Source organism: Microtus pennsylvanicus, chromosome 2 (assembly GCF_037038515.1).
Source record: "Microtus pennsylvanicus isolate mMicPen1 chromosome 2, mMicPen1.hap1, whole genome shotgun sequence".
In the NCBI taxonomy this organism is placed as follows: domain Eukaryota; kingdom Metazoa; phylum Chordata; class Mammalia; order Rodentia; family Cricetidae; genus Microtus; species Microtus pennsylvanicus.
Window position 1 is genome coordinate 139789763 of NC_134580.1, and position 19892 is coordinate 139809654.

Consider the following 19892-nt stretch of genomic DNA (forward strand, 5'->3'; position numbering starts at 1 on the left):
AATCACGGAAGCTCCTGCTTCCGCATCCATCCTTTCCATCATATTCATCTCCTTGCTGGCTTTGTTATGGGACCCCAATCTACCAGGGAGTTTTAGGGCCCTGGAACCTTCTCCTCTTGGAGAAGCAAGACCTGACAAGTTTTTTAAGCCCAGGAGGACACCACAGGGGCAACTAGAATCACCCCGGAGGGAGGTTTGTCCTTCCTGGGGGACTGTGGATTCTTTCGTGAACCCCTGTGGCTGGCTGCTCCACACAGGGCCCCTGGAACCCGTGTACTGCCCACAGAGTTCCATGCGTCAAAGTGCGGTAGGTGCTGGCTACCTTTTTATAGCGTTGTGGACGGGCCAAAGAGAAAGAAGGAACTGATAACGATGCTTACTGAGCACTCAGCCAGCTCAGCTGACCAAGTAGTCTTGCGTCCAAGACCTTCCTGGATCCAGAATTGTGCAAGGGAATCCACCCGTTCTCAGGCAAATCAGAATGGCTAATCACCCCGGACCTGGTTTTACCTTATAGTCTGTGAGGCCGGCTCTCTTAGGAATTCTCTCTGGCAGGAAACTGGAGGTTGAGACAAATTCTGTGACTGTTACTGGATTTTCAGGGATTGTTCCTAAACAGTGGGAGGTGGGTGAGATAGCTCCCCAAAAGGCCTAGATTCTTCTATCTGAGAGATCAGTATTTACAACATAGGGTGTCAGTCCTTAGGACCCTATTTAATCTCTCAATTAAGTTAGAAGTTAGGGAGGAGGAATGTTTTTTGGTTTTTGAGACAGGGTCTCATGTAGCCCAGGCTGGCCCAGAAATCTCTATGCAGCTAAGGATGGTCTTGAACTTGGAATCCTCCTGCCTTCCCCTCCAGAATGCTGGGATTGCAGATATGCACCATCACTCCTGATCTCTGTGGTGCTGAGATGGTTGGTGCACATGGAACCTTGTGCATGCTCGGCGACACTCTGCCAAGTGAGGGACATCCCCGGCCTTAATAGAAGGTTATTGTAAATATATAAGGGTCTATTGCAAGGGCTGGGCATAGCCTACGCCATACCATGAGCAAGGAATGAATGCCATTATGATTAAGAGCACACACCAAGAGTGAGCTGAGCAGGGAGCAGAGTGCAGAGGCCACCTAGAGGATTAGAGGTCTGCATGGCCTTGAGTTGAGACAAGTTGTTTTCCTGGATTCTGACTCAAGACACCAACCTGGGGTCTGGAAACAAGGCTTAGCAGGTAAGCATTACTGCATGTAAAAAGGACCTGAGTTCAAGTCCCAGTGCCCACATCCGTGGCCCACAACCAGCTCCAGGGGATATGACGCCTGCAGCCTGCACAGCAGTCATGTGCACACATTCCCCCCGAGGCACATACACATAATTAAAAATAAATATTTAACTAGTTCCAGGACAGGCTCCAAAACCACAGAGAAACCCTGTCTCGAAAAAAAACAAACAAACAAAAATAAATAAATAAATAAATAAATATTTAAAAACTGAAGCAAACCTGGGGCCTGGGGTGTAGCTCAGTGCTGTGAGGTTTTCTGTATATGCGCCAGGCCTTGGGTCAGTTCCTAGCACCCTCCCAAAACAGGAGACTCTTTCCTTCCTCCTGTCCTTCCTCCCTCATCTCTTCCAGCCTCTTCCTCTCCTGCCATCTTCTTTTTTTTCAGATAGAGTCACTGTGTTGCCAGATGTTTAGAAGCGTTAGGTACAATCGTTAACATTTCGGCCACCATGGCTCGTGCCGGCATGCTCTGGTCTCTCATGACTCGCCCTCATCCCTCCTCTGCCTACTGTCCTTTCTAGTCCCTAACATGCACCTTTTTCTTGCTCAGGGTCTTTGCGTCTGCAGTTCCCTCTGCCTGGAATGCTCTTCCACCTTCCTAAGGCCGGCTCTTGTTATTCTGTTTTCTAGCTAAATGGAGACTTTTTTTTTTTAAGCAACTTCCTTCCTTCCCTGCCCTACTTAGCATTTACTTCCGATCACACAGCCTGGTTGATTTGCTTTTGCTTTTGTTTGTTTTTGTTCTAAGAAAAGGTCTTAATAAGAAGCCCTGGCTGGGCCTGGAACTCACTGTTTAACCCAGGCATGGGTGTGACCTGGTGGGGTAGGAGAAGGTGCCGTCCCTTGCCCTGACTCCTGACTCTGGGAGTTGGCAGGCTCAGTCTCCCCTTTCGGTTGTATGGATTTCCCCTTTCCCTCACAGAGTGTTGTGGTTGATATCACCCTCCCCCTCCCCCACCTCACACCCAGTGATTCTGGCAGAGTGCTGCCCCGAGGGCTTTAGCAATCTCCCTGAGTGTCACAACTTGCCTTGCTGCGTGATGGAGGGGTGAGCCCCAGCCATGTCTCTGACACCAGGCTAGCCCATTAGTTAAGAGCTTTGTATACATACAGACCTGGTTCAAGTCTTTTGCTGAGTAGTCAGCGAGTTTTTCTGGGAACGGGCCAGAGGGAACAGATTTTAGGATTTGTTTAGCTCTACTTCTGTAGCATGAACAGACATGACCAGCGTCTAAGTGGATGGGCTGCTGTCTGGCTGAGGGCACAATGTTCTAGAACAGCCATTCTCAACCTGTGGGTCTCCACCCCTTTGAGGGTTAAACAACCCCTCTCATGTGGGTTTGCTTAAGACCGTCAGAAAACACAGATAATTAATTATGATTCATACATAACAGTAGCAAAACTACAGTTATGAAGTAGCAACGAAAATAATTCTATGCTTGGGGTCACCACAATGTGAGGAACTATATTAAAGGGTCACAACATTAGGAAGGCTGAGAACCACTGTTGTAGAGGAAATAGCAAATCTGATCCTGAACCTCAGTTTCCACGTCTGCAAGATGGGGGTGATTAAGCGGCAGCGAGGGCTTATATGATAAAGTCTACAAAGTGCTAAAACTAGCACCTGCATGCCAAAGGACTCAGTAGGCCGAGCTGGTAATTAGCACTAACTATCGCAGACTGCCTTGCAGATGTGAAGTCACACAACACAACTGGCTTGTGGTCTGCTAGAAGATGAGCATCATCGCTCCCCTCCCCGGGGGGTTAGGAATTAGCTCAAGCCCCTCTGGTCCAGAGCCCATGCTCACACTGTCTTTTTCTTCCTTTTGTGGTTAGAACCAGAGCCTTGCTCATGCTTGTCCAGCCCAGGTCTCCTGAGTTACATCTCCAGCCTTCTTACAGGTATATTTCACTTTTTACTGGGAAGGGGTAGTGTATGTCACGGCAAGTGTGCAAAGGCTGGAGGACAACGTGCTTGAGTCCTTTTTCTCCTTCCAACATGTGGTCCCAGGGATTGAACTCAGGACGTCGGGCTTGGCAGCAAGTGTCCTTATCCACTGAGCTATCTCACTGGCCTCCCCAGTGAGTATTGTTTACTTTGAGGCAGGGTCTTACTAAGGTTTTCAGGCCGAACTTGAACTCAGGCTGCAATCCAGGCAGGCCTTGAGTGCGGGATCCTTCTGCCTCAGCCTCTTGAGTAGGCAGGATGACTGGGAAGTGCCAATGTGGCCATATGACTGCATCTCTGTCAAACAGATGGAGCAACTGAGGTCCAAGGGAGGGGGTGGATGTCCAAGCGACTAAACACAAACACAAGCTCCGCTGGCCTCGGGATGCCAAGCTGGGTTTCTGCCCAAGATGTTAGCTTGTCTCATCTTCGCCGCGCATCTCATCATCTCCAGCTGTGTTTTCTTTGGCTCGCAGCCCAGCTTGGGGAAGCTGAATCAGCTATCTCCCCTCTTGCCCCCGCCACTCTGTGCCCACCCAAGTTGCTCCTCAGGAAATAACACCATCCCCAGTGCCCCATCCGCAGAGCTGCAGCTCATGTGCCTGTGTGAGTCATGAGAAGCCAGCCTGGGAGCAAAGGACAAGGAGACCCGGGGTGATGAACGGGGAGAAGGGCAGCCTTCTGACCAGAAAGACCACGATGGTATCCGTTTCCAGAATGCAGCCGGACAAAGCAGTCCCCGTGGAGCCTGGGTATTTACCAAATAGGGAAAAGGCAAAGACGGCTGGGGCTTTCTGAGTTCAGTCGGGAAGAAGTGTTGACGGTCTCTCCGGGCTGCTAACACTTGGAGACAGAGCGCAATGTGTTCCTCTTCTCCTTCCCATTTCCTTCTTGAAAACCAGTTCCTTTTTCTGGGGAAAGAGTCATCTGCCTGGTCCCTAGAGGCCTTTCTAGGTTTGAAACTGGAGGGTTTGAAAGGTGCCATTTCCTCAGATCCTACCTAGAACCATTCTACTGCTGACCTGGGCCTCTCTGTCTTGACCCTGGTATTGGCTTTGGGTGGCCTCTGACTTCCTTAATTCCATTCAATAGTTTTGCTTGGTACCAGGCTTTGTCTGTATCAGGCAAGGGCTCTCCACTGAGCTCGTATCCTCAGCCCCCTTCCTCCCCTAATTATTTATTTATTATTTATTTAGTGGGGAGTAGTTTCCCCGCATGTATATATCTCTACCACTTGCTTGACTGATGTTCTTAGAGGTCAGAAGATGGCATTGAGTTCCCTGGAACTAGACTTACAGACCGTTATGAGCTGTCTTGTGGGTGCTGGGAATTGAACCCAGGTCCTCTGGGAGAGCAGTGCATGTTCTTAACCACTGAGCCATCTCTCCAGCCCCTTATTTATTTATGGTTGAGACAGGATCATTCTGTCTAGCTTTAGCTATCCTGAAACTTGCTACATAGACCAGGCTGGCTTCAAATTCCCAGAGATCTGATCTGTCTGCCTACCTCAGTCTCCTAAAAACTGAGATTAAAGGTGGGCGATCCTGCTGCTGGGCCTTTCCGTGTGTGTGTGTGTGTGTGTGTGTGTGTGTGTGTGTGTGTGTATGTGTGTCTAAGGGGAAAAAGAGAGACAGTGTGTGTGTGTGTGTGTGTGTGTGTGTGTCTAAGGGGAAAAAGAGAGACTGTGTGTGTGTGTGTGTGTGTGTGTGTGTGTGTGTGTGAGTGTGAGCATGAAAGCAGCGATCGACTTCGGGTTTCCTGTATCAGGTGCCTCAACCTTGCTTTTTGGTTTTTTTTTTCTCTCTGAGACAAGATGACCAGGATCTCACTAAGTGGCTCTCTAGAACAAGGCAAGCAAGTCTCAAGACTTCGGTAGTCTCCCCTTCCCCAGTGCTAATTAGCATTTCTCGCCACCCTGCCTGCCCAGCATTTTCAAAGGTGTTCTGGGGTTCAGCCTGAGTGCCCCACAATTTTCCTCCAAGCTTTTTAGGGGGTGAACTATCTTCAGTCCTCCGTTTCCCCTCGTGGTCTGCCTTCCTTTCCCATTTCTCTGGCTCTTTCAGAAGCCTGACACTGACTCACAGGCGCCTCCGCCCTGCCTCACCCTAGACCTTTTGACTCTCTGGTCTTCATTACACTCCACATGGACTTTCCAGCCTCAAACCATTGGGAGAAGGAGGCGCAGCATCTGCAGCAGGGCAGTTTAGGTGCCTGGTGATGAAAAGATAAAATACCTACGCTCAGGAAGAAGGGGCAACAGAAGGAAAGACTGGCTCTTTAGTTGGGCTGCCAAGGTCACTCTAAGCTTGCTTTGTTTCCCCACCCCAACCCCCGACCCCTGCCCAGGGTCTTTTATGAAGGTTACAAACAACAACAACAAAATCACACTCAACACATTCCAACCACTGAAGATTTCCAGGATGTACTAATCTTAACATCTCTGGGGCCAGACAACATAAGCTTTGACCTCACAAGGACCACCATCCACAGCTTCCAGACCTCCTCCTCTCTAGAGCTAAGTGGTCAGTCCCCTGCTGACCAGTCCCCAACTCTGCACCTCTCCCGGCCTTCTCCGTCTCAGATCATGACATCCTCTTTTACCCAAGCTGGAGTTCACCATCCTCAACTCACCTGTGTTCTTTACCCACACCCGCAAATCCTGGTCTTTGCAAAAGATGTTCTGTACTTTCCCGGGACTCTATTAGCTCAGCAATATCAAGTCACCTTCATAGTCTGCCTGGACTTCATCCCCTTCCCTACAGGTTAAGTCTCTCTGTAGCAACCAAAAGTGTCATTTAGAGGGTGGAAGAGAAGCTGAGAATGGTGGCAAATATCTCTCTAAAAATTAAAACAGGGACCGGAGTGATGGCTTAGAGGTTAAGGACACTGGCTGCTGTTCCAGAGGTCCTAAGTTCAATTCCCAGCAACCACATGGTGGCTCACAGCCATCTGTAATGAGATCTGGTGCCCTCTTCTGGTGTATAGGTATACATGCAGATAGAACACTGTATACATAATAAATAAATCTTTTTAAAAAAAAATAAAAAAGAGCTGGGTTGTGGTGGCCTTTAATCCCAGCATTTGGGAGGCAGGGGCAGGTTGATCTCTGTGAGTTTGAGATCAGCCTGGTCTACAAGAGCTAGTTCCAGGACAGGTCCCAAAGCTACAGAGAAACCCTGTCTTGAAAACAACAACAAACCAAAAACCAAAACAAAACAAAAATTAAGACAGAAATAAATAAAGTGGAAGATAGAGAAAGAGAAAAATAAGAATGCTAGGCATGGTGGCATCTGCCTATAATCCCAGTATACAGGAGTCTAAGAAGGGAAAACCAAAAATTCAAAGTCAAGACTCGCATGGTGGCACTCGCCTTTAATCCCAGCACTCAGGAGGCAGAGGTAGGTGGATCTCTGTGAATTCGAAGCCAGTGGGGTTTACAGAGTGAGTTCCAGGACAGTCAAAGATACACAGAGAAACCTGTCTCATAAAATAAATAAAAAAAAATTAAGAAGGGGGTGGTAGGGTGGGTAAAAATGACAGTATTTTTTCTACCTTTTCCAAACCCTCTATTGGTTCCCCATCACACACGTGACTAAACCAAGACCTGGCAACCCCTAAACACTAGGGTCTTAGCTCTTGCTTACCTCCTTCTGTAATTCCACTGATCTGCCACTGTTTGGGCCACACGACAAGCTTGATAAACCTCAGGCTTTTCATGACTTTTCCCTGCCAAGTCATCCTGTGAGAAAGTCCCCTCCCTGTTACTGTGTTTGCTTAGTTTCTTCTTTTGCCCCCCCCCCTTTTTTTCCTTTGAGACAGTCCCTTTAAGGTCAGGCTGCCCTTGAACTCACTATATAGCTGACTTTGAACTTCCCACCCTCCCGACTGCTAGGGTCACTGGTGTGTGCCACCACACCCAGATTTTTTGGTTTGTTTTGTTTTTTCTTCACTGCCTCTGTATTCCAATACACTCTAAATTCGACCTCAGGGCCAGGCAGGAGCCTGATACCCACGTTTACACTAACTCTATAAACATTTGTTGAATCCAAGGATGGGCGGACATCGCCAACCGCGAGCCCTGTAAAGGAGGAGAGTCGATGGCCTGCTGTGTGGGCCCCAGCCTGATTGCCCGCTGAGCCTCTAAGCTTCTTGCTGCTTCCCACTGGCACCGTCCATCTCCTGACTTTCTCCAGGGTTATGTGGAGCTGGTCTGCCGCCAGGAATGTCATGCTTTCCTAATCTCCTCTGGGGCCCGCAGATCTCTATGGTCATGGGAGGTGCCCCCTTGGGATCTCAGTTGACTGTACACAAATGTGGACTTCTTGACCCAGCTGGCTCCCATCCCTTTCCACATGCTAGGCTGCCCTGGAACAGTGTGTCTGCCTTCTTTGTGGGGGAGGTAACTTGTTTCCTGGTATGGGAGAGGTTGCTGGCCATGGTGACCTCTCTCACAGACTCCTAGGACAGAACTTCAGGCCTGAGGTGAGACAAGTTAGTTCCCAAACAATTTGTAATATAGCAACTTTTCTTTCTTTTCTTTATAAAGATTTGTTATTTATGTGTATATATGTGTATCTGTGTGTGTATGTTCATGTGAGTGCAGTGCCCATGGAGGCCAGAAGAGGGCAACAGACACCCTAGAGCTAGAGTTACAGGCAGCTATAACATGAGTGCAGGGACCCAAACATTAGTCTCTGAAAGAACAGTACTGCTCTTAGCCACTGGGCTGTCTTTCTAGGCCCAACAGCAGCTTCTCTGTCTGTTTCCGCCCCACCCCCCCCTTTCTTTCTTCTGTCCTTCATTTTTCAAAAGAATCAAACCAATTTTGAAAAATTGTTTATTAATTTTTAATTTAATTAATAAAATAAATTTATTAATTTATCATTGTGTGGGGACATGGGTGTGCCGTGTCACCCAGGTGATGGTCGGAGGGTGACTCTGAGAAGTGTGGTCTCCGTTTCCACCTTTGTGTGGACTCAGGGATTGAATTTATGCCATCAGGCTCCTGTGACATTTTTACTTGCCACCTCAGTGGTTTTTAAAATAGGTAGAATTTGGTTAAATTAGGTGTGGTGGCTCCCATTTGGGAGACTGAGGCCAAAGGATCGCTGTGAGTTCCAGGATAACCTGGTCTACACAATGAGACTTTGACTCAGAAAGAACAAGACTGGAGCTGTCTTGCCTGGCATGCACAGAGTCACAGACTGGATTCTCAGTGGCTCATAAACCAGGCATAGTGCCACCCATTTGTCATCCCAGCGCACTGGAGACAGTGGCAGGAAGACCAGCAGGCCAAAGTCCCCCTGGTTACACAGTGATTTTTTTGAGTCCAGGCAGGATTCATGACATTTTGTCTCAAAACAAAACAAAACAAAAACAAACAAACAAAAAACAAACCCCAAAACTGCTGAGACAGCCAGCAGCAGCGGTGGTAAGCAGTGTCCACCAAGCCGATTTGCTGGGCCTGACCCGCCTTCCACTTGCCTCGACCCTGGCCTTCAGCATGGCCCCTCAGCCCTGCTTCTGGGTGGCCACTTCACCAAGGCCCTCTCCCCAACCTGCTCCTGGGACCAGCAGCCTGCCTGGTTCTGGTTCTGGGATGGCTAGGGGCCCGTCCCATGTATGGCTTGACAAGTGCCACACTCGGTCTAGGACTGGGCTTTGGTTGGGCTGGCATTCCTGGGAGGGACCATGGTCTGGCGCCAGCCAATCAGGAAAAGGCAGATCCGCAGACCCCCCCCCCCCCCCTTGCGACTTGCCCAGGTTTGTCTGGACTTGCCCTGACAAGTCCAAAGATGCTGCAGCAAATCAAATTCAAACTAATGTAACTGCTTCTTGCTTAGCCAATCAGGCTTGTTGGAGATGACCTAACTGTCTCTGGAATTCCCCTAGCTGTGTATAAAAGGAGCCTGTGAGCTTCTCTCCGAGTCGCTGCCATTTTGTTGGGTGACAGATCCCAGGTTGCTGGAATTGTCTCTTGAGAATTAAAATGCTTCTGCTTTGCATAAGTAAGTGGTGGTCTTTTGTGGGGTGATTTGCAGACTCCAACACAGCAACAAACAACAACAACAACAAAAAACACCACTCAGAGGCAGAAGCAGGCAGATCTCTGCATTTGAGGCCAACCTGGTCTACAGAGCAAGTTCCAGGACAGACTCCAAAGCTACACTGAGAAATGCTGTCTCCAAAAATTCAAACCAAACAAAAATCCAGCAAAAAAACAAAACGTAGCCCAAACCAAAAATAAATAAGGAAAGGAGGAAGGTAGGTACTTTTTTTCTCAAAGCAAGACCAAGATCCTGTCTTTACTGGATTCACAGAGAGGTAGGCATTTATCTGAGAGGCTCTTCAGTGACTCAGCTGGCCTTGAACTCAACTTGTAGTCGAGGATGTTCTGGAGCTGATTCTCCTGCCTCCACCACTGGCGTGATTATCGACACTCAACTGACTAGAACTCTTTTGGTTGGCAGGATGTCAACAGTGTTTGGCGGAAAGCATCACCTCAGCTCCCTAACGTGTCTAGATTTAGCTTACGTGTCTAGTTGAAATATAACAGGTAATGATACCCAGTTATCAACTGCCTTACAGAGCTGAGAGAATGGCATTTAACAAAGAGCTGCTAACACAGAGACATGCCAGCTCCTGCAGCATCCTATAGCTCCTCCACGAAGGTGAGTGAGTGCAGAAGACCTGCCTTGAGGCTTGCCTTTGGGTATGGCAAAGTCACCTGCACAGCAAAAAGCGGCCTCCACCTCTTCAGCTTTCTGGATGCCATCTGGGGAATTGATCATATCATCCTGCCAAGACAGGTAGACTAAATCTCCCCTGGGAAAATCTCCGGGCCTCTTGTACTCACCAGCAAATGGCAAGCCCTGTTTCTAAGGCTGGTGTTCTCCCAGGGCTAAGGAGAAGACTTGGATTGTCTACATTGCTAAAAACGCTGTCTCATGTCTGCTCATTTATCTCCTTAGAGCTTTCTACTGGCATTTGATGACTTAAGGTACTGGTAGGTCATTACTTCATCTGTTAAGTTTCCTGCTAAAATACAGAAAAGTGTGCCTCTTCAACAGGCTTCGTAGTCCAGAACTAACAGGTTTCAGGGTATCTTCAGAGGCTCAAGAGTTTCTAATTTCTTTCTTTTTTTTTTTTTTTTTTTTTTTTTGGTTTTTCGAGACAGGGTTTCTCTGTGGCTTTGGAGCCTGTTCTGGAACTAGCTCTGTAGACCAGGCTGGTCTCGAACTCACAGAGATCCGCCTGCCTCTGCCTCCCTAGTGGTGGGATTAAAGGCGTGCGCCACCATTGCCCGGCAATATATATATATATATATATATATATATATATATATATATATAGTATACAATATTCTGTCTGTGTGTATGTCTACAGGCCAGGCCAGAAGAGGGCACCAGACCTCATTACAGGTGGTTGTGAGCCACCATGTGGTTGTGGGGAATTGAACTCAGGACCTTTGGAAGAGTAGGCCATGCTCTTAACCACTGAGCCATCTCGCCAGCCCCTTCTAATTTCTTTTGTCTTCTAAAATGTTCATACTCCAAGATGTAAATGGGTTCTAGTTGTCTTACAGATACCTGCAGGTTCCTGGGGGAAGGTTCTGCTGCTATATCAAAAACCAGGTCTGGTAAAAACAGTCTCCAGAGCGTATTTTAACACCACCTATTTTTAAGCATATTTTACAGGTCACTTCTGCTGTCTGGGCCAAGACCAGTTTACAAAGTGCTCTCCAGATAATGCCAACACCTGCACCAGCTCCTGGGCCCTCACCATTGCTACCTGCCTTCTCATCTCCCTCAGGAAACAGGTGCCTGAGGTCTCCAGGATGGCAGTAAACCGGATGCCGCTCCAGTCACACCTCTCGCTGAGTGTGAGCCCACCAACTCCCAGCTCTCCACTCTCCCACATTGCCCCATGCCTGCAGGAAGCGACCAGACTTGAGCTGGCGCCCCTTTATCCAAGAAGTCTAAAATGTTTGGTTGAGGGCTGGAGAGATGGCTCAGCGGTTAAGAGCATTGCGTGATCTACCAAAGGTCCTGAGTTCAATTCCCAGCAACCACATGGTGGCTCACAACCATCTGTAATGAGGTCTGGTGCCCTCTTCTGGCCTTCAGGCATACACGCAGAAAGAATATTGTATACATAATAAATAAATAAATAAATAAATAAATAAATAAATAAATAAATAAATGTTGGTTGAGGGGCTTCACCTCAGCTCGCTGGCACCTCTTTATCCAAAAATTTTGTAATGTTTGGTCAAAAGTGTCACCTCAGCTCCCTGAAACCCCTTTATACAAAAAGTGTGGATTGTTTGCCTGGGGGCTTCACCCCAGCTTCTGGAATAAGCTCCCTCCCCTGGGAAGTTGCCCTAGTCCAAACTCCACCTCCAAAAAAGCCTACCAAATGGTGACCCCTCCCCAGGGAGGGTCAAGAAAGCTCACCAAATGGTGACCACTCCCACATGCTATTTAAACTGCCCCCCAGAGAATGAACACATGGTCTCCCCTTCTTTCTGTCTCCTCCCCTCTCCATGTTTTTCCAGGGCCTCCCAGGAATACTCCATGGGCATCTTTAATTCGGTTTGATTCGGTCTGATTGGGATTATTTGCACCAGCGGAGAGGCTCGTCTAAGAGAAAATACCTAATGGTGTGGCTGCTTCAGGGACCAGCTCTGCAGTTTCCTGACGTTAAGGTGTATTTACTACACGAGGCTCTTCTCCCTAAACCTTGCTCACTAACAAAGGGAAATGTGTGCTCACACAAACACTCGTATGTGGATGTTAATAGCATCATTCATTATCCCAAGTGGAGAAGCCGGTGTGGTGGTGCAAGCCTGTAATCCCAGCACTTGGGAGGCAGAGGTAGAAGGACTGAATGCTGGCCTGGTCTATCTGGGGCATTCAAGGGCAGCCAGGGCTATACAGTAAGATCCTGTCTCAAAGAAAGGGGGGGAGGGGAGAAGAAGGAAATAGGAAAACAAGGTGATTGTCTTCGGGTTTCTGTTGCTGCAGTGAAACACCACCGCCAAAAAGCAAGTTGTGTAGGAAAGGATCTATTTGGTTTACACTTCATATCATTGTTCATCACCAAAGGAAGTCAGGACAGGAACTCAAAACAGGAGGCAGGAGCTGATAGGCCATGGAGAAGTGGGGCTAACTGGCTTGCTCAGCCTGCTTTCTTCTGTAACCCAGGACAACCAGCCCAGGGGTGGCACCAATAATTAAGAAAATGTCCCACAGAATCTTATAGGTTCCCTCCTCTCTGATGAGTCTGGCTTGTGTCAAGCTGACAAAAATCTATTACCGTAGTAAGTATACTCCTGGCATTTGGGAGGCTGAGGCAGGGGGATGACGTGGTGGTATTCAGTCTTTAATCTGAGTACTCAGGAGGCAGAGACAGGGAGAGTTCTGTAAGAGGCCAGGTTAGTGTCCATAATGAGTTTCAGGCCAGCCAGAGCAAGATAGCGAGATCCTGCCTCAAGAAACAACCACCACCAAAAAAATAGAGGGCTGGGGAGATGGCTCAGTGGATGAAATGCTTGCTTTCTAAGCAAAGAGGACCAGAGTTCAGAAGTTTGGATCCTCAGAACCAGCTGGCTTGCTAGACTGGCTCCGTCAGTCAAATCAGTCGGCTCCAGTTCAGCGAGAGATCCTGCCTCAAGGATCAAGTGAAGAGTGATCAAGGTTGATACCCAATGTCAACCTCTGATTTCCACATTCACACACAAGTGTGCATCCATACATAGTTGAATGTACAGACAAACACATACACCCAAAATGAGAGAGAGGGGAGGGGGAGAGAGGGGGAAGAGAGAGATAGCAAGCAACACAGGCAAACCTTTATGTGGTGTTGAGAGAGAGCACAGGAGGAACAGAGCTCCAGAGAAACCAAGAATGCTAAGCAGGCAGGACTATCTTTTCAATGGGAAAGAGGTAAAACCTGTTCTTCATCCAGAAATCTGGGAATTGGAAGTGATTATAGCCTGGTGATCTGTGTTCTCTGTTGGGCCAGGCCATATCAATCTCCTCCAGCCAGACCTGGAGGTGGCTAGTAATCTTTAAATGACCCTTACAGCCATGGGCTCCCCAAGCTCCCACAACCAGGACCAGAGGTGGCTAATAGCCCAAATGACCTCTATCCTACCTGTATGACAGAAACCAGACAGACCTACCTTAGGACCTTAAGCGAGTACAGGTAGCCTATCTCTAGAACCCATCTTCTTGGAAGAAATGACATGTACTCTGACTCGAGGTTCAACGTAATTGTCCTTTCTTCTGCACTGGTGACTGTGCCCAAATGACCTCTACCCTACCTGTATGACAGAAACCAGGCAGACCTCTTAAGGGAGTACAGGTAGCCTATCTCTAGAACCCATCTTCTCGGAAGAAATGACATGTACCCTGAGTCGAGTTTCAGTGTAATTGTTCTTTCTTCTGCACTGGGGATTGTACTACACCAGGAAACTTTTTCCAAATTATGCTGTGTTTAAATTTCTTGGGAATGAACTGCCTGGCATCAGACACTCGAGAAGGTTTGATCCAGGTTAACGAAGTCAATCTGAAGTGACTTTTTGGGGCTGGAGAGATGGCTCAGTGGTTAAGAGCACTGTCTGCTCTTCCAGAGGTCCTGAGTTCAATTCCCAGCAACCACATGGTGGCTCCAAACCATCTGTAAAGAGATCTGGTGCCCTCCTCTGGTGTGTGGGTATAAATGGAGGCAGAAAGTTGTCTATATAATAAATAAATCTTTTAAAAAAAATGAAGTGACTTTTCATCCTCACCTTGAAGTTTGTTTCCCTGCACGACACCTGTAGGGTCCCCCTCAGTATAGGACCCAGCAATGCCATTCCTGGGCATTCCAGGTCAGCATGTCATAGAGAAATTGCGTTACCAGTTTTTAGCGTAGCTCGTCACAAGAGCTATGGGACCATGCTCAGACTGGGGTTGCCGTAAAGAGGAACCTCTGTTGAGGAGTGGCTGCTGTCAGAGTGAGCTGTGGCAATGTCTGTAGGGAATTTTCTGGGTTGTTAATTGATGAAGGAGGATTCAGCCCACTGTGAGTGGTGCTGTCCTTGGGCAGACGGTCCCGGGTTGTGTAAGGCAGCAAGCTGGGACTGGAGAGATGGCTCAGCCAGTTAGAGCATTTGCTGCTCTTGCAGAGGACCTGGCTTCAGTTCCCAGCATCCACATAGTGGCTCACTACCATCTATAACCCCAGTTTCAGGGGCTCCAATGTCCCCTTCCTGCCTTTCAGGCACCAGATGAACATATGGTGCATATACATACACGTAGGCAAAGCACTCATACATATAAAATCATCTTTCTTTTTTGTTCTTGTTTTTTGAGACAGGGTTTCTCTGTGTAGCCCTGGCTGTCCTCGAACTCGCTCTGCAAAACAGGTTGGCCTCAAACTCACAGAAATCCACCTGCCTCTGCCTCTACCAGTGCTGGGATTAAAGGTGTGCCCCCCCCCAATAGAAATAATCTTTAAAAAAAAAAAAGACAGCTAAGGGATTGGGGATTTAGAGCTGTGGTAGAATGCTTGTCCAGCAAGGATGAGGCCTTGAGTTTAGTCCTCAGCCCAAGGAGCAGATGTGCAAAAGCAGACTGAGCAGGCATGGAGAACAAACCGGCAAGCAGGGCTCTTCCGTCGCTCTTGCTTCGGCTTCCCTCATAACGGAATATAACCCGTAAGCCAAATAAACCCTTTCCTCCCCAAATTGTTTTGGCCATGCCATTTATCATGACAAAAATGGTAAACCAGGGCCGGGCGGTGGTGGCGCACGCCTTTAATCCCAGCACTCGGGAGGCAGAGGCAGGCGCATCTCTGTGAGTTCGAGACCAGCCTGGTCTACAGAGCTAGTTCCAGGACAGGCTCCAAAGCCACAGAGAAACCCTGTCTCGAAAAACCAAAAAAAAAAAAAAAAAAAAAAAAAGTAAACCAGTTGGGACTGGAGAGATGGCTCAGCAGTTGAGAGCACTGGCTGCTCTTCCAGAGGTCCTGAGATACGATGCTCTCTTCTGGCGAGCAGGCATACATGCAGGTAGATCATTCTATAATAAATAAAATTTTTTTTTAAAGAAAAAAGTAAACCAGGAAAGGAACAAGGCTCGGTGTCTGTCAACAGAGGACTAGACAAAGAAAAGTGCAGCTCACGACAGATTTTGGTTTTAGTCATAAAGAAATTATGTTGTTTGCAGGAAAATAGATGCAACTGAAGATACCGGACAAAGAAACAAATATCGTATGTTTTCTCTTACTTATGTGGGGGGCAAACCTCTAATCCTTGCACTTGAGAAGCAGAGGAAGTAAACTAAAAGTCAGCTTGGTCTAGACTGTGTACAGTTACATGAAATCATGCCGTGTATGTGACATTAGAGATGGCTAATGAACGGGGAAAAGGGAGAAAGTGGAATTGAAGCCAGGCAGTGGTGGCATACGCATTTGATTCCAGCACTTGGGAAGCAGAGGCAGGCAGATCTCTGTGAGTTTGAGCCAGCCTGGTCTACAGGACAACCAGGGCTACACAGAGAAACCCTGTCTCAACTGCCTCTAAGAACAAAGGGGCTTACGGGAAGGATTCCAGGTGAGCCAAGGGAACTGGCAGATGTGCTCAATGCACTATACTTGTATTGAAAAATTAAAAACCCTGGGGATCTGGGAAGATGATTCATTTGGTAAAGTTCTGCCCTTGAAAGTATAAGTTTGATCCCTAGAATATGTCTGTAATCCAGACATTTGCAAGGCAGGGACAGGTGGATTCCTGAGGCTCACCAGCTACCCAGCCCAACCTAAATGTTAAGCTAGAGAGGGAACCTGTGGCAAAAAGAAAAAGAAAAGAAAGAAAAGGCCCGCACCCGAGGAAGGCTGGCCCTGGAGGCTGTCCTCCGGCCCCCCACATCCCTGTGCACACTGGACTGTGACGGTTGCACAATGCGAAGTTGCTGAAAGCATTGGTGTGCACATCTGAGACACAAATATACAGACGTGTTTGAAACAAGTGAGTTCCAGTGCAAGTCAGCTCCTTCAAACAGCAGTTAACAAAGCTTTTAAAAGTTTTTCCAGCTAGCGTTGAGCCCTCTGGTCTTAGAATTCAAGCGTGCAGGAACCCTTCAGCTATGATAGCTCAGCAGGAGGCCTCCTCTCCTGCCTCTCTAGCACATAGTTTTCCGTGATCTCAGAGTTTTCGGAGTTGCTAGCTGTCACTGGGTCTCCTCTTTTGGAGAAGTTTGGAGTTTAAATCTGCAGACTCAGTCCTTCTGGGTGTAAACATGTTGGCTTCTGGCCGAAGTAGAAAAATGGGCATTGTCAGGGATATAGTGGAGGGTGGAGGGTTGTCACTAGTGTCCTCCAAGTACGGAGAGGTGTTAGTATGCAACAGCATTTCAAACCCAGGCCCTGGTAAGGCCTGCGCCTCTCCCATTCCCCTCTTGTGCTATAACTGGCCTGTGCTCTAAGTTCACAATGCCCCGCCATACCTCCCAGTCCTGGTACAGGCTGTCCTCTTTCCTTGGCTACCTGGAAACTTCTCCATTGTCATCTCCTTTCAAGGTTCCTTGGCACACTCACTGGCCTGGTATCCCCTTGCAGCCTTATCTCCCTACACAGAGGGATTGTTTATGTGCCTGCTTCCCCCACGGCTCTGTGGGGGCTCCCTGAACACAAAGCGTGTCTTATTTATTGCTTGTTCCCAAGGCCCTAGTACAAGTTCAACACATATCCTGCCTAGTCAAATGGAGAAACGACGGGGCCCTCCCACCACATCACTCAGGGCCAGGAAGACACATGGAGACACCCCTTTCCCTAGTCTATTCTGGGCTAAAAGGGTTTCTCTTATGTGATCCCAGAATGGCCAGAGAGCCACTCCCTTTAGAAACCTCACTCGAGGGCAGAAGCCTGCCCTCTACTTGCTTTGGAAACTGCCTCAGTGTAACTGAAACCACAAAACAGGGTCCCAGAGTGCTTTGGAAACTGCCTCAGTGTAATTGAAACCACAAAACAGGGTCCCAGAGTGCTGCAGCCAGCCCAGATCCTGCTGGAGCCTCCCTCCCGCCATTGCTGGGACCTAGGAGGCAGGATGAAATCTTGTTCCTCTCAGGAGCTCTTACTGCAGTGACAAAGAACAAGGTGAAAATGCATGGGAACGTGAGCAAGTATGGCTTTTTTCATACAAGCTATTTTTAAATTTATTCTCTTATATATGTGTGGGCCCATGTACAGAGGTCAAACAACTCTGTCCAGTCAGCTCTCTCCTGCCACCATTTCCATGGGTTCTGGGAATTGAACTCAGGTCCTCAGACTTGTGTAACAAGCATTTTCACCTGCTGAGCTGTCTCACCTGCTGTGTGTGTGTGTAAAACCAACCTGGCTTACATTGTGAGTTCCAGGACAACCAGGGGCTATGTCCTCTATGAAAGGGGCTAGTTCAGCAGTTAAAATCACTTGTTTTTCCAGGGGGCCCAGGTTTGAGGCCCTGTACTCCAGTTCCTCTCCTGGTCACCTGCTGGGATTACAGATGTCACTTTTTATTTTTATAATGTCTCACTGTGGCCCTGGCCAGGCTGGAACTCAGATCTGCCTGCCACTGCCTCCAAATGCTAGGATTAAAGGTACCACCTCACTGGGCTGTAGCAGGTTTTCTCTTTGTGCCACCAACCAGCTCCCAAATCATGACATGGAGCTTTATTAGTTATGAATGCTCAGCCTTAGTTTATGCTTGTCCTACCAGCTCTTATAACTTACTTTAACCTGTCTCTCTGTTTTGCTTCAGGGATTTTCACTGTTCACTGTTTGCCCCACTTTCCTGTTTCGTCCATGTATGGCCAGCTATTGGCTGCCTATCCCCAGAGTCTCCCTCACCCTCTCCTCTTGAACCTAGATTCCTCTTCCTACTTATTCTCTCTGTTCACCAGTACCACCTATCCCTCCTCTGCCTATTGACTCTTCAGCTTTTTATTAGATTAATCAGGTACTTTGGGCAGGCAAGGCAAAACAACACTTCTTTACATAAACAACTGCAACACAACTTACATAGTTAAACATTCCACACCAGGCCTTTCATATAGGCTTTTTAAAAAAACAATAACATGCGGGGCTGGAGAGATGGCTCATTGGTTAGAGCACTGGCTGCTCTTGCAGAGGACCTGCGTTCAACTCCCAGTATCCACATGGCAGCTCACAACTGTCTAACTCCAGTTCCAGGGGATCTGACACCCTCATACAGATGTATATGCAGGCAAAACACCCAATAGACATACAACAAAAATAAACAAATCATTAAAAAATTTAAAAAACATGAACTTGTGTTTTGCCTGCATGTATGATCTGTATGTAGGTATAGGATTCCCCCAGAACGGGAGTTACAGTTGTGAGCTGTCATGTGGGTGCTAGCAATTGAACCCTGGTCCTCTGCAAGAGCAGCAAATGCTCTTAACTGATGAGCTATCACTCAAACCCCAGGTTTTTTGTTTTGTTTTTCCTTTTTCAGGACAGGGTTTCTCTGTGCAAACCCAACTGTTCTGGAACTCACTCTGCAGACCAGTCTGACCTTGAACTCAGAGAGATCTGCTTGCCTTTGCTTCCTAAGTGCTGGGATTAAAGGTATGCACCAGCACTGCCTATGCTAACCTGTTTTGTGTGTGTGTGTGTTTTGTTTTCATTATGTTTATGTGCCTAATGCCCATGGTGGCCAGAAGAGGTGTTAAATAATCTCCTGAACCAGTTACAGGTGTCTGTGAGCTGCTGTGGTGATACTGGGAATCCAACCTGGGTCTTCTGGAAGAACAGCAAGTGATATTAACTGCAAAACCAGCACCTTTCATACAGATTTCTTTCTTTCTTTTTTTTTTTTTTTTTTGGTTTTGTAAGACAGGGTCTTGCTACATAGTCCTTGGCTGTCATGGAATTATGTAAACCAGGTTGGCCTCAAACTCATCCACTTATTACTGTCTCCCAAGTGACAGGATTAAAGGTATGTGTCACAACACCTGGCTTATAAGATTTTTAAAGCTGGTTTTAGGGGTTTGATCCATCTCACTGGTCTTGAGACAAGGTCTCTTGTAGCCCTGGCTGGTCTTGAAATTGCTCTGGGGCCAAGATCCACCTTGAACTCTTGATTCTCCTCCTATATTTCCTGAGTGCTGAGTTCACAGGCATGATCTTTGCTCTTTATCAACAAAATGGACTTTTTGAAAGATTAAATTTTGTTTGTGGACTGCAGAAGCCAGGGGAGTGCATCAGATCCCTGGGAGTTGGAGGTATAGGTGTTTGTGAACAACCAGACCTGGGTGCTAGGAACTAACTCAGATCCTCTAGAAAAGCAACCATTTCTTCTGCCCCAAGTCTCAGTGGTTGAGGGTGTACTTCAGTGTTTCTCCCAGGAGTATGGGACCCTAGGTTTGATCCCCAGCATCTTGTGGGGGGGAGGTTATAGTCACAGAACATTAAAAAAACTATAGGGTCTTAGCACACAGCTCATGTTTTGCTTGGTTTTCCCAAGGGAACCACTTCCACATTTCCCCAGAAGCCAGAACCTGTAATAGAAGAGGGATGCCTAAAAGAGTCACTAAGCTTTTCAGACTGTGTGGCCTGTCTTATGGTCACCAGATAAGTACTGTCAGCAGTGCTGGGTATGGAGGCAGACAGGGAGCAAGG

At 47.7% G+C, this 19892-nt stretch overlaps 1 long non-coding RNA gene across 3 annotated transcripts; it reads left to right on the top strand.

Annotated features, from left to right (window-relative positions):
* The first annotated feature begins 9056 nt into the window (after positions 1 to 9056).
* On the top strand, positions 9057 to 11387 carry LOC142845176 (uncharacterized). Of its 3 annotated transcripts, none has more exons than XR_012909810.1 (3): positions 9057 to 9495; positions 9816 to 9898; positions 11040 to 11387. It is a non-coding gene; the product is annotated as an uncharacterized LOC142845176 (long non-coding RNA). The 3 variants fall into 3 exon arrangements; XR_012909808.1 differs by having other exon boundaries at positions 9057 to 9491; XR_012909809.1 differs by having other exon boundaries at positions 9057 to 9235.
* Positions 11388 to 19892: the final 8505 nt, after the last annotated feature.